Source organism: Camelus ferus, chromosome 16 (genome assembly GCF_009834535.1).
Source record: "Camelus ferus isolate YT-003-E chromosome 16, BCGSAC_Cfer_1.0, whole genome shotgun sequence".
Taxonomy (NCBI): domain Eukaryota; kingdom Metazoa; phylum Chordata; class Mammalia; order Artiodactyla; family Camelidae; genus Camelus; species Camelus ferus.
This window is the reverse complement of record NC_045711.1, coordinates 44,802,467-44,815,560: the sequence shown is the minus strand read 5'-3', so window position 1 is coordinate 44,815,560 and position 13,094 is coordinate 44,802,467. Positions and strand designations below refer to the sequence as shown.

The window sequence follows — 13,094 nt, the reverse complement described above, 5'->3', positions numbered from 1 at the left end:
ATTCTTTGATATGATACCAAAAGCATTATCTGTAAAATAAAAATTTGGTAACTCAGACTTCATTAAAAACTCTTGCTAAGTGAAAGACTGCTGAGACAAGATATAAACTGGGAGAAAATATTTGCAAATCATGTATCTGATGAAGGACTTGTATCATATATATATGATATATATATATATATATGATACATATATATATATATATACACATAAACATTTATTAAGTTGTACTTAATAAGTGTTAATAAAAGTGAGCAAATACTTAAACAAAAACAACTTAATGAAGAATGGGGAAAAGTCATTTTATCAAGGAGAATTTATAGATGGCAAGCAAGCACATGAAAAAATGTTCAATATTATTAGCTACTAGGGGAAAACAAACTAAAACTGCAGTGAGATACTATCACACACCTATTAGAATGACTAAAGTAAAAAACGCTGACAATAATAAGCCCCGGTGAAGACAGGGAGAAACTGAAACTCTTACACATGGCTGGTGGGAATGCAAATGGTACAGGCGCTCCAGAAAACAGCCTGGCAGTTTCTTATTAAACATATACTCATTACAGCTCAGCAATCCCTTGCCTAGGTGTTTACCCTAGAGAAATGAAAACTTACATTCACACAAAAACTTGTAGGTGAACATAGCAGTTCTATTCATAATCATCCCAAACTGGAAACAACCCAACTGTCCTTGATGGGTGAATGGATGTGGTACATCCATAAAATGAGGTAGTTCTCAGCAGTAAGAACCGTTGATATACATAACACTTTAGATGAGTCTTGAAGGCATTGTGCTGAGTGAAAAAAAGCCCATCTCACAAGGTCACATATTGTGTGATTCCATTTATATGACATTCTGGAAAGGGCAAAACTATAGTGTTGGAGAACAGATTAGTGGTTGCCAAGGGATAGGGCTGGGGAAAATATTTAACTGCAAAGGGGCAGCATGAGGGGTTTCTGGGGGCGATGAAATGCTCGGTAGTGGTGGGCACCCAAATCTATACATGTGTTAAAATTCAAAGAACTATAATCAAACAAAAGCCAATTTTATTCTATGTTAATAAATTTTTTTTTAAAAAGGAAAGAGGGGTAAAAAAAGGTTAAAAGGGTAGCAGTACTCTGCCAGGCCAGCATGCTGGAGGCCCCAGGGAAGGAAGAAACAGAGTTGCAGAGGGGTGTGAAATCACAGGTCCACCCATCCTCCCCAACAGGAGGTCCAATTCCAAGCCTTGGGGGTACCAGGTTTACTGTCACAAGGGAAACAGTTTCTTTTTTGATTACCACCTTCCCATTATTACCATCCATGTGGTCCAGCTTGAGAGCCCTGGGAAACTCAACATTATCTAATTTTACACATTAAGGATATCCATTCAAAAAATCGTGGACATTTATCTCCTCGATCTCCACTTCCTCTCAGGAATCTTCTCCTGCTGTTTCAGCCACAGTTGCCCGTGTTAGGAACCAGAGTGGCATTTGGATGCGTCCTTCCTCACCTGACCTCTGCACGTCATTGGAAATCCCTTAATCTGTGTTGACTCTCCACTGCCATCTTCCCTAATTCAGGCCACAATCTGTACCTTCCCTGCTGTGGACCATGGTAACAGCCTCTCACTGTTCTTCCCACCATGGTCCTGCCAGCCTCCATCCCTTCTGCACATGGTAGCCAGGGCACTCTTTCTGAAGCATCAGTTCCTCACCTCCCTGCTTAAAGCCACTTGGTTCCTGGGGGGAAGCACAACTTCCTTAGCCTGGCCTTGAGGGATCTGGCCTCTTCCAACCTCAGTTTCATTTCAGACCCTCTAGCCAATGCCTCCTTCTCCTGCAAGTTTGAGACCCACTTATTCTTCCTCGGCACTGTTCTCTTTGCCTGGAATTACCTCCCATCCCCTTTCCTTGGCTAAGTCTCATTTTGGATACGTTTTCCTCCTGGAAATGTTCCTTGACCTCATCCCACCAAGGCTGGCTTAGGTACCGGCAGTGTAAGTGCCTGACATTACGTTTGATTGTGGAGGCAACCATTTTACAAGATTTCCATCTTGAACAAACATAGTGCCAGTTTATAACACAGCTACCAGCCAAGCTGCCAGATAAGGAACTAAGCTGCCCCATCCAGGAAGGGCTCTCTTTCAGAAAGCCCTGGCTAACCTAGATAATGGACCGGTTGAATGACCCTGCTTCTCTCTTCCTGCACCCTAATTCCTGCTCTTATGCTTTAAATTACCAATAAAGAGTGAGCCAAAACAAAACAAAACCCTAGATATGCCACACTTGGACTCGAATAAAGGCAGAGCCCCAGGTCTGCAATCCGTCTCTCCCCTCTACCTCACTGTGTGGCCCTTCAGCATACTGTGCACCCTCCAGGGCCTATGAGTCATACATCTTCTTCCTCAAACTTCTCTGATGGTTTTTACTGAAGTTTGTGTCCTGGGATCATCATAAGAACCACAAGGGCTGGTCCAGCCACAACAATGGCCCTGGTGTGGAAGTGTCTTGGCGGCTCGCTAGGAATAACACAGGCCAGCCGAGTGCATTCCTAGCTGAGAGCATCCCCATCCACAGGCCGGGACAGACAAAACAGTACTTCCGTCTGGGGCCTCCAGGGTCCTTTGTACCTTCCTGCCTGCTTTACCTCATTTTTAGAGGGTATTGAGATGATCTGTTGGTGTTTGGAAATGCTTTGGGGGCAGGGTCTGGACTGGCCTCCCATTCTTTCCCTAGCGCATGCCTGTCCTGGGCACTCAGTACACGTTTGTTGACTGAATGAGTAGCTTAGGGCCTCTTTCTATGTTAATACTGGGAAGAGGTGGACTTCACAGTATCAGGTAAGTCTCAGGCGAGCACCCATTGCATACATGCACATGAATACACACACCTTCCAGAATGTGCGAGGCTCTGTGACTGGTGACTCAGAGTCTACCTGGGAAGTGGGGAGGAGATGCCCACGCCCCTTCCCCACTGCAGACCATCCATGACCACGTAACGTAGCTTTCTGCAGAATCCCAGACTGAGTCAGAAACCTGGGCTGCGAGGGCTAGCTCTCCCGCTAGCTCCCACGGTCCCACTGTGATCTGCGATAAAGCACTACCTCTCTCCAGACCTCAGTTTTCCATCTGTCCAAGGGGACAAGTGAAACCTGCCCAGCCTGAGTCTCAGATGTCCTGGGACGGCTGGTCTGAAAGCTGGACAGGAACTTTCGGCCTGAATCAGTGGGATGATGCAGAGAGCAGGCTCCGAGTGGAAAACTCATCAGTGGTTAACAGAGGGTTGCTTATACTAGCGCTCAAAACGCAAGTCAGAGCCGGACAAGATGAAGGAATGTTTGTGGGATGGCTCCGTACCCTCCTGGCCTCTCTTTTCTCTCACCCCCTCTTAATTGCAGGTTGAGCAGCTGCCATCTTTCCCCCTCCCTCTCCCGCATTTTGTTCAAACCCCTAATTTGTCAGTCAAAGAAGCAACAAAGCATTAGCAATGGGTGGAACATGCCAGGCAAAAACCATGGCGTCCATTCAGCCTGGGGCCTGGGCAGGGAGGGGTGCAGAGTAGTTTCCGTGCCCATGGACCTGGAGATGAGGGTGGTGCCTCTCCCCTCTCGCCCTTTCATTTCTGCACACAGAGTGCATGCTTCAGAATGGAGTGGGCTAGTGCTTTCCTCTGAGAGTTGCCATTAATAAAACTTTACATTAAATCACAGCTTGGAGGGGATAACTGGAGCCATTTATCACGTCTGCAGCCAGAGAGAGGGGTGGCCCATTGGCGTGGAGGCCGGTGATCAGGCACTGAGGGGTGAGCTGAGAATCTGTGAGGCTGGGTGAGCTGAGAATCTGTGAGGCTGGGGGAGCGTGGGGGGATGGTCCCCTAGGAAGAGGCAGAGTGGTCTAGGTTTGATGCCTCTGACCTTCCCATCTGCTCCTGGGGCTTCAGTGACCCTCCCTTTTTGCCTAAACAGAGGCCTCGAGGCCAGGCTCTGCTGCCAGACAGAAGAGGTTGGAATCCTGGCTCCATCATTTACTACCTGGGTGAATCCGCTAACCTTTCTAAGGCTGCTTCCTCTGGGTGAAATAGAGATAATACTAACACACACAGGGGCTTTGCAAAGATTACCGGCGCCGACACATTTGAAGTGCTTAGCAGGTCCCCGGCACATAGGAAGGGCTCAGCAGACATTAGTTTTGCTAGTTTGGCCGGCTGAGGGGAGCAAGGGACACAGGATCCCAGCTAGGGTCACAGTTACAAAGTGGGGAGAGCACGTGCTTCATTCTCAGGCTGACCATCTGGGCGCTTTCAGCCCTGACCACTTAGCTGCTTTCTCACCGAGAGACCGTGGACGGGTCACACGGTCCCTCTGCCCTGCTTCCTATTTGCAGAATGGGAATGTTCACAGCCACCTCACAGAGCTACTGTTTGAAGTTCAGGGGTGAGAGAGGATGTACAGCTTCGAGCAGAGGGCTTGTCACAGAGTGGGACTCAATATGTCCTAGGGCTCCTCTTTGCTCTCTTAGAAGAAAATTGCCTCCATTGCTAAGCAAAACATGGAATCTCTTGAGGTATGGACAGGGCAGGAAGATCAGCTGGACTCAGGTGGTGAACCTGGTTCAGGCTCAGCTGGATCTAGGGTCTCAGAGGATCCTGCCCATAGTAAATCGCATTCCTGGCCCCAAATCTTAACGCCTTTTTGCGTCCATGCCCTTGGTAATGGGACTCTGCAGCTCCTTCCCTTAATGGACAGAGTGGATTCAGTTCCCTTTGTCTCTGGGCTGGGAGGTGTGACTGACTTTGGCCAATGGAATGGGGCAGAAGTGACAGTGTGACAGTTCTGAGTCCAGTCCTGAAAAGCTTGAATGTTTCTCTTTACTTTTTTTTTTTTTTGCCTTTTGCCATTATTATGACAAGAACAGCTAGGCTGCTGGCCCAAGGAGGATGAGAGCCATGGAAAGCAGAGCCACCCAGACACCACCCCCCACAACAGAGTGGCCCAGCTGAGCCTGCCCCAGATCAGCCCAACACCAGTTGACTTGCAGCTAACTTAATCCCCTAAAGAATTCCACAAGGTAGGTACAATTACCCCATTTTATAGTTGAAGGACTGGAGTTTAGAGATCAAATGTCTTGCTGACCCATAGACCCAGACCAATCCCTGGAGAGCATGTCCCCAGCAGATGGCAGACAGCCTCCTCCAGACCTTTTCCACCCTGTCAGTGGCCCTTAAGGAAAATGGTGGCCGGCACACAGCAGCTGCTTGGTGGTGGTTCCTGAGTGCACCAACATCTTGCCTTGTCTGGTAGCCTGTAACTCATGCAGGTGGGGACCTAAGAGGCCTCTCACATCAGTGCCGGGCACGTTGGAGGTCGCGGTGAGAGGAGGACCTCAGGGTGGGCAGTGGCTGTAGGATGAGTGGCCCCTCACCCTTGCTCCTCTGAAACTCATCTTCCCCGTGGTGGTTTTGACCCGTCCCTGCACTCCTGGTAACACAATTACAGACACAGAGGGAGGCCCTGTCACTCCGCTGTTCACCCACCAGGCCCCAGCCACTCTGGCCTTCTCACTCTTCCTTCAGAAAGCCACGCTTCTTCCCTCTTCCAGGCCTTTGCCCGTGCTGTGCCCTCTGCCTGGAAGTCCTTCCCCCACCTCAGCTCTTCACAGGACCATCTCCTCCTCGTTGTTAGAGTCTCAGCTCCAAAGCCGCCTTCTCTCACGCCGCTCCCTGATCGCGCCGCCTAAATCACTCACCCTTTCCTGTCACCGTCTATTGCTTTATCGTCTCCAGAACACAATTACTGCCAGACTTCATCTTGTTTATTTACTTGGTTGCTCCCCTTCCCACTGTTCTATCCCCAGCACCTAGGGCAGTGCTGGGCTCTCAGATTTAGGCGCTCAGTAAATAAGAGTTGAGAGAAGAAATGGACGAAGGATGCTTTCAGGTGGGGGCAGCAGGAAGTGGGGTGGGGCAGGGCAGGGTCTTCTTTTGGAGACCTCCATTCCTTGACGGTGTCTTGGTGGTTGATTGTCGAGGCCACTCCCCTTCAGAGATGTTCAACCATGAAGCAAACGGGCCGGTGTGGACACAGCCCGTAAGAAACATGGCCGGGACCAGGGAACCTAGCCCAGCCCTCCGGGACCAGGGAGACCCCAGCAGAAGCTGTTCATTTTTCAGGAAGCTTCTCTGCAAGGCTCCCCTGATCCTGGGGGGCCTCCCAGGGCTCCTGGGCTGAGCAGGGCCGGGCTGGGCCGGGCTGGCTGATTTCCACTTTATTACACTATAATGACTTCCCCCTCCCCGGAATGATTAGGCCTTAATAAATAACATTTCTCTCTGATATTGTGCCATCATTAATTCTGCTTAGCTCTCCTCGGAGAAAATTTTGTGGAAACATTCTCAGTGCTGCTATTTAAAGCTAAATTAATTCGGCTGATTATTTCTGTCCAAGTAGATTTGTGCCCAGGCGGCCGGGGCCAGCACTGAGGGGAAGTGAGGTGGGCGCTTACGTCCCTCCCCGAGGCCTTGACCAGAGTCCCTGCCGGCCTCTTGCTCTGCAGAGCTCAAGCTTAAGTCCTCCCTGGCGGGAGAGGAAGGAGCGCAGGGGGGCCTGGACCCCGATCTGGGGTGGGGGCACAAGTCCTCCCGGCCTCACCTGGAGCGAGGGTGGCATCAGGAGGACCCGTTAGCTGTTCTTCCCGTCACTCACCTTGCAAAGGCTTGTGCAGGTGCAGGGTCCTTAGAGAAGCCACAAGGGTGATGCTGGGCTTCGTGGGGGAACACGTACCAGGACAGGGTCCCATGAGACAGAGATGAGTTTGGTGTAACCCACTAGGTTCCTATGTACCAATTCTGGGCTCTATTTTAAAAATCAGGGTTCTGAACCTCCCGGGAGGGCTCTGTGCAGCCAAAGTGGGTTCTATGGAGCAACGAGGTTGGTGAGCAGGGATCAGGCTGACAGCAGGTCCTGAACCCCAGAGCAGGTGTCTGAGTCCACCATGCTGGTGTAACGATGTTGAGTCCTCTCTAATGGGGCAGGGCTGCGTCGAACACAGCAGGTTTCCCCGTAACAAAGCAGGATTCTGTGAATTCAGATTTCTATAAAATCGCTGAGGGTTCAGCACAACCAAGCGTGGTTCTGAAGAAAAAGGCAGGATTCTGTGTAGCCGGGTGAGTTTCTGTTTAACCAACCAGGGTGATGCAGAATAAAGGTGGCCTCTGTATATCAATATTGGAATCTGTTTTTCAAAAAAGCCGAGAGCTGAGTTCTGTGAAGCTGCGAGGAGTTCCGTAGAATCAAGTAGAATTCTGCTTAAGAGGGTAGGTGTCTGGGTCCACAAAGAGCTCTGTGGCAAGTGCAGGGTTTCAGATAAAAATGGCATGGTTACGTATTTGGGGGTCAGAAAGCAGATATCTATCTGGCAGAGAGGGGCTCGGTATAAAGGCTGAGATCTGGGTAAAGTGGGGTTCCTCTAACAGAACTTCAATCCTCAAGGACAAAGCAGCCCTGCCTGTGTTCTCTGTGCAGCCCGTGGAGTCCTGGGTGACAGAGCAAGGCATGACATGCCTCAGGTGACATGGCCAGGTCAGGTGCCTGCAGCTTAGCTGCAAGGGAGACTGGAAATGTAATTATTTGACTTTGTTAGTGACTAGTGTGGGAAGCTGTTCTTGCTGGAAAAGTAGGAGACTCCTCAAACATAGGAAGGGGATTCTAATGTTGGACAGCCAAAAGAAGTATTTCCATTGCCCCTACCTTCAATCACGCTGAAGTCTCCCTCACCGCAGGGCCTTTGCTCATGCTGTTTTCTCTGCTCGTCTCTCTCTCTGCTCTGTTTCCTACCTTCTGTTTGCCTGTAAGTGCTCCACACAGTCTAGGTCTCCATTTAAACATCGTCAGCTCCTGGAGTCTTGCCCTGCTTCTCCTCACACAACCTCTCTATTCACTCAGATAGCATTTGACTCTTCTCCTTTGTTGTATATCTCACATTATGCACTTACGTGTCAAGTGTTTGTCCATCTCCCCTCCAAATGTTTTGGTCACCCCTGTGTCTAGACCGGGGTTTCAGCAAGATCGCTGCTATGTCTCTACCTCCAGTTCCTCAATCTCCCCTGCATCCTGGCGGTCATGCACTCTTCTCAGCTCCATGGGCCCCAGACTGAGCTCACCGCCCCCAACTCCTCCCAGATGCCCTCCTCTCCCTGTCACACCCTGTAACCAGCTCTATCATTCTTTTCATCTTCCAAACAAGACCCCCTGGAGTCATCACACACTTGTCTGTTTTCATCACCCTCCTCCCTAACCCAGTCTCTTCAGCCTTGATGTTCCGTGGTCCAGTCCTACCCCCACCCACAGGTTTGATCTGAGCTGCTCACATGTGCACAGCACTTTACTGTGTGCAAAAGCCTTGCTCCCCATGTTTCTTTCCCACTGCTCACCAGCTAGCTTCAGTGGCAGCTGTGATGACTCAGGACAAATGGTCTTATTCAACTGGGATACAGCTTTTGTTGCTACACCACAGGCCAAAGGTAATAGCAGCTTGAACAAGATCAATGTTTCTTTCCTCCTCATGTTTATAGGCTGTCTTGAGCAGTATAACTTAACATGGCGACCTCTTGGTATCGGGGATCCCTTCTATCTGACGGTCGCACGCTCCTCAGGGTGATGCCCTCCTTAGCACGGGCAAGATGACTGACCAGCATGTCCCCTGGGTCTACCTTCCAGCCAATTAGAAGGGAGATGGGGGACCAGTGGAGCTGGAGGGCCCCCAATTACCTTCAGATCGAGCTACAAGGGAGGCTGGGAAACGTGGTTGATCCTGGAGAGCCACATGTCCTGCTAAAACCCAGGGTCCCATCACTCAGGGAAGAGGGAGAGACAACGAATAGTCTCCACTGCACAGATTAAAGAAACTGAAATAGCAGACGCTAAAAACAGGCATTTATCGAGCCCCTAGGAGGCACGCACTCTCATTTGAGCCCCGTGACAACACTGCAGGCACCAGCGATCATCTCTTTACAGAGGAGGAAAGTGGGGTGAGGAGGAGGTACTGAATGACTCACTCAAGATCACAAAGCCCAAAAGTGACAAGGTCGGGTCCACAGCCCGGCACGCGAGGCCGAGCCCAGGACTTTCCCATCACATCCCACAGAAGGGATATTCCAAAGAGGGGGGGCTGCTGTCCGTTTTCTTCATGGCTGTCTTCCCAGCACTTACAACAGTAGGGGGTGAATTATTAATATTTCTGGAATGAATGGATTTCTGTTCTTTTCTCTCTGTTGGTACCTCAACCCAAGAGGAGGGACCTCCACTTTTTCTTGCCCTGTGGGGATGTGCTGGAGGGGTCTCCTTTCCTTACTTATTGCCTCCTAGTGGGACGGCCACCACGGCAACTCTGCTTCCTTTGCTGTGTGTGTGTGTGTGTGTGTGTGTGTGTGTGTGTGTGTGTGTGTGTGGTGCCGGTGGTGGTGGGGACATTCCACAGTGAGATCTGATTTTCAAGAGTTAGAAGTCAGCCACAAAGAATTCTTGCCATGTGGTCTCCTGGCCTTCAAACTGTCTGCGTCTCCCACTCTGAGGAATACAGCCTGAGACTTAGATACTGAGTAATCTGGAGGGAGGTTGTGCCTCTCTAATCAGTTTCCTGCTGGATATAACGTTGCGTTAACATCCATCAGTCCCTTACCATGTGCGGGCTCTGTTCTAGATGCTTTACATGTACTGCATTGACTTTTCCCCTAGTCCTTTGAGTCAGGCACTTTTTTAAGTCTATTTTACAAACGAGGAAATTGAGGCACAGAGAGATTAAATAACCTGCCCAAGATCACACAGTAAGTGATGGAGCTGGGATAAAGCCCAAGCTTGCTCCTGTAGTTGTGACACTGTAACTGTGTACAGTCGACAAGGTCTGTTGCAGCTATGATGTATTTTGATTCACAGTGAAACCCATTTTCCAGATAAGAAGACTGAGGCTCAGACAGGCTAGGAATGCTCCCCGGTAGCCCAGCTCATGGCTAGTCCTTGCCAGCGCTCTGTTCAGTCTCTAATTGGCGGGGGCTTGCAGGAGAATCTATCCCTGCGTTCCTCCATCTTGGAAGGCAGGTCTCTAATCTCACTTCCTTCCGAGGGAGCTTCCCTGCTTTCCGTGGGGATCCATGTCCCTGGTGGGCCTTCTTCCCGTCCAGCTGTTGCAGCTGTGCATGTGTGGTGGTGGGTGTTGAGTGGGGGAAGAAGGCTGTTTATTTACAACGTGACAATTTTGATGTATTTGCCAAGGGGAAAAACACCCCAGTACCACACAATTAAATTAAAAGACCGGCGGTTGTGGGCGAAGCTCGTCTACAGCTGACTTAGAACCAAATGGATCGAGAAAAACAACATAAATTGCAGAGGCTTCGGTTCCTCAGCCAGGCAACTCCCTGCAGCGTTTATGCTGCGCTGGTGGGTGGGGAGGGGGTCATAGTTTGACCCAGTGAGCATCCTGGCTAGGACTCTGCTTAGGGTGGGTGGTGGGGGTCCTGGGGGGAGCTCTATGTGTGTTTGCTCGCAGGGTGTGACAGGCCTTCCTGGGGCGTTGTGGAACAGAAGGGCTCCGTGTTCTCAGGGAACTGTTCCAGCCCCCCGCGGCTGTCCAGTAGGGCGGCTGTTACTGTAATTTTCTCCTGCCTCCCTCCCCTCTTCAGCCACTGAGTCCTGTGGGTTGAGTTCTAGCATCTTTGTGCCTCTCCAGTCCATTCCCTCCCCTCCCCTGTGCTCCCTGGGATATTCATCCTGCATCTCATCTGAAACGTGGCAACCTAGCCTTGCTGCCTCCAATTTTGTCCTGTTAGATCTTCTTCACACTCAGCCTTTATTATCCTCCCTGTACTGATCCCAAATTACTTAGCATGTCATTCCAAGCCCTTGTATTCATCAGGCTTCTGTCGTGATGAAGCTGTATAACAGAATCCCCAAATCTCAATGGCCTACAACCACAAACACTTGTTTTTCTCACTATGAGTCTTCAGGTGGGCTGGGGCAGCTCTGTTTCAAGCTGCAGGCTGGGTTCAGGTCTGTGACACATGGCTTCTGTTCTGAGACCGGCAGCTTCCAAAGCACACTCTTCCCATGCCAGACGGCAAAAGCACAAGACACCAAGTTGAACCATGTAAGCAAATTTAAAGTCTCTGCCCACGTTAAGTTCACTGACACTTCATTGGCCAAAGCAAGTCATGTGGCCAAACCCGATGGGACAGGGAAATATACTCTACTTCCTCTCATAGGTGGGTGCAAACTGCACAGCAAAGGGAACAGATATGTAATTCTATTACAAGGAGGAACTGGAGATGGGAATAGTAATGCAATTTGCCACAGTCCTTTACAACGTGGTTCTTGAAGGAATAGTCCCTGGGCTAGTAAATATATCAGCATCACCTTGACCCCAGCCCAGACCCACTGAATCAGAAACTCTGGGGGTGATTCAGGCAGACAACCAGACTGCCCTGTTCTTTATCCCTGAGCCCCACAAGCTACACCTCATTCCCAGAGCCTTTACCTTTCCTTGCTGGAATGCTCCTTTCTCCCTCACTTGGCAAATTCCCGTTTATTTTCCAAGTTCTGAGCCAAATATCTACTCCTCCGGGAAGCCTCTCCACCCCACCCCGACCCCAGGTGCATTTCCTCAGGACTCATACAGGCATGCTCAATATGCAGGCACCAGACTGCGTGACAACTCTGGGTCTGGGACGGGGGAGTTCCCTCGTGGGCAGGACTGTGTCTTATCGGCTGTTTCATCCCCAGCACATTGCACGTGCCTGGCACGTGGTAAACACTCAGTAACGGTTTGCTGATTTTGTTGCTTGTTTTTAGGTGACTGTTGCCAGGCTGAGGGGACACTACTCTTTCTGCCTCAGGAACCCAGGATTCCTAGAATATTCTGTGGGGAATGTGAATGGAGGGGTGATAGCTGAGGGTGGGCAGGGCAGCCCGGGCTGGGTGGGCCCTGCTCAGGCTCTGAGTGTGGTTGTGGGAGAGGTCCTGGATCCCTGTGTTGGGCAGGGAGCATGTGAGGAGAACATCTGTGCCCAGACGCCCCGCAGCTGTCCTTGCTTGTGGCCAACCTGGTAAAGGCCCTTCCAGGGACTCTACAGGGCTTGGGAAACTCTGTTTCTTAGATATTGGGAAAGCTGACTGACCCTCAGACTGGGGGATCTTGGGTGGAGCTGTCTCCTCCATCAGGTAAGAGTGCATCTGAAGCAGGGCTGTGTCTCCTCTGTCAGGCTGGGGGCTCATGGGAAGCATGAACTCCCTCTGCCTCATCAGACTAGGGGAACCTTGTTTCTCCAGTTGGGCTGTGTCTCGAGGGCTCTGGTACAAGATCTGGGTCCCTCCTACTCGACTTGGTCATCCTTGTGATAGGGCAGGGGTTGTGTCATTTTCAATCCTGAGATAGATGGATCTTCACTCCAAAGAGGCACCCTCAATTCACTTTCTACAGCTGAGATCGTTATAAGGATCCCTCTGCCTTTCCCCCCAACATATCTCCAGAGGAGCTTTCTCCTCCCTTCCCAAAATAACTTGAAAATGAGCAATCAACCCGAGGAGGGCTGGAGTCATGTGGAGGGGTGGGGGAACAGAGGGGTTGGGGGTCAGGGAGGAGGACAGACGCGGTAGGCCAAGAAGAGCCCTCAAGTCTCTAATCTTTTCCTTCCGGGCTGACAGGTATATTTCAAGGGAAATTGAATCTGCACATTTCAGCTTCATTTGCAGTTAATGCATTTGGTTGGCACTGGGCAGGATGCTTTTGATGTCTGCATGTTGGTGCCCAAACCTTTTTAAACCTCTTTTCTTTGAAGCCAGAGAGACATGCTTCTGCCAAGGAGTAAACAGACTTACATATCCTCCAGTGCCTTAGTCTTGGGAGACCTGGCTCCCAAAGGCCTTGGGGGCTGGGGACCCCAATTCTCCATTCCTTCAGCCTACTCACACTCATACAGGACCTACTATGTGGAGGCTTTTGGAAAACTCTTTTGTAGAAGGGAATGGGGAGAAACCTGGTAGATTTCAGAATGGGACTCACCAGGCTTATCCTTCTAAGAAGCCAGGAAGGCTTCTAGAGTGGCTTTTATTTCCCCAGTATTTC

General features: G+C 50.3%; 1 protein-coding gene across 10 annotated transcripts in view; it reads left to right on the top strand.

Moving 5' to 3' along the window:
* The window catches only part of CCT6B (chaperonin containing TCP1 subunit 6B), a 271,495-nt gene that overhangs the window by 198,341 nt on the left and 60,060 nt on the right, over window positions 1-13,094 (top strand). For 3 of the 10 annotated variants that reach the window (XM_032457736.1, XM_032457734.1, XM_032457737.1), the window contains exons 19-20: window positions 3,695-3,786; window positions 4,894-5,051. The exons of 2 other annotated variants lie outside the window; for them this stretch is intronic. The gene's annotated coding sequence lies outside the window, so the exon portion shown is untranslated. Of the gene's footprint in view, window positions 1-3,694; window positions 3,787-4,893; window positions 5,805-13,094 lie in introns of those variants that run through there. 5 more of the 10 variants (XM_032457741.1, XM_032457742.1, XM_032457735.1 and 2 more) reach the window with 3 other exon arrangements.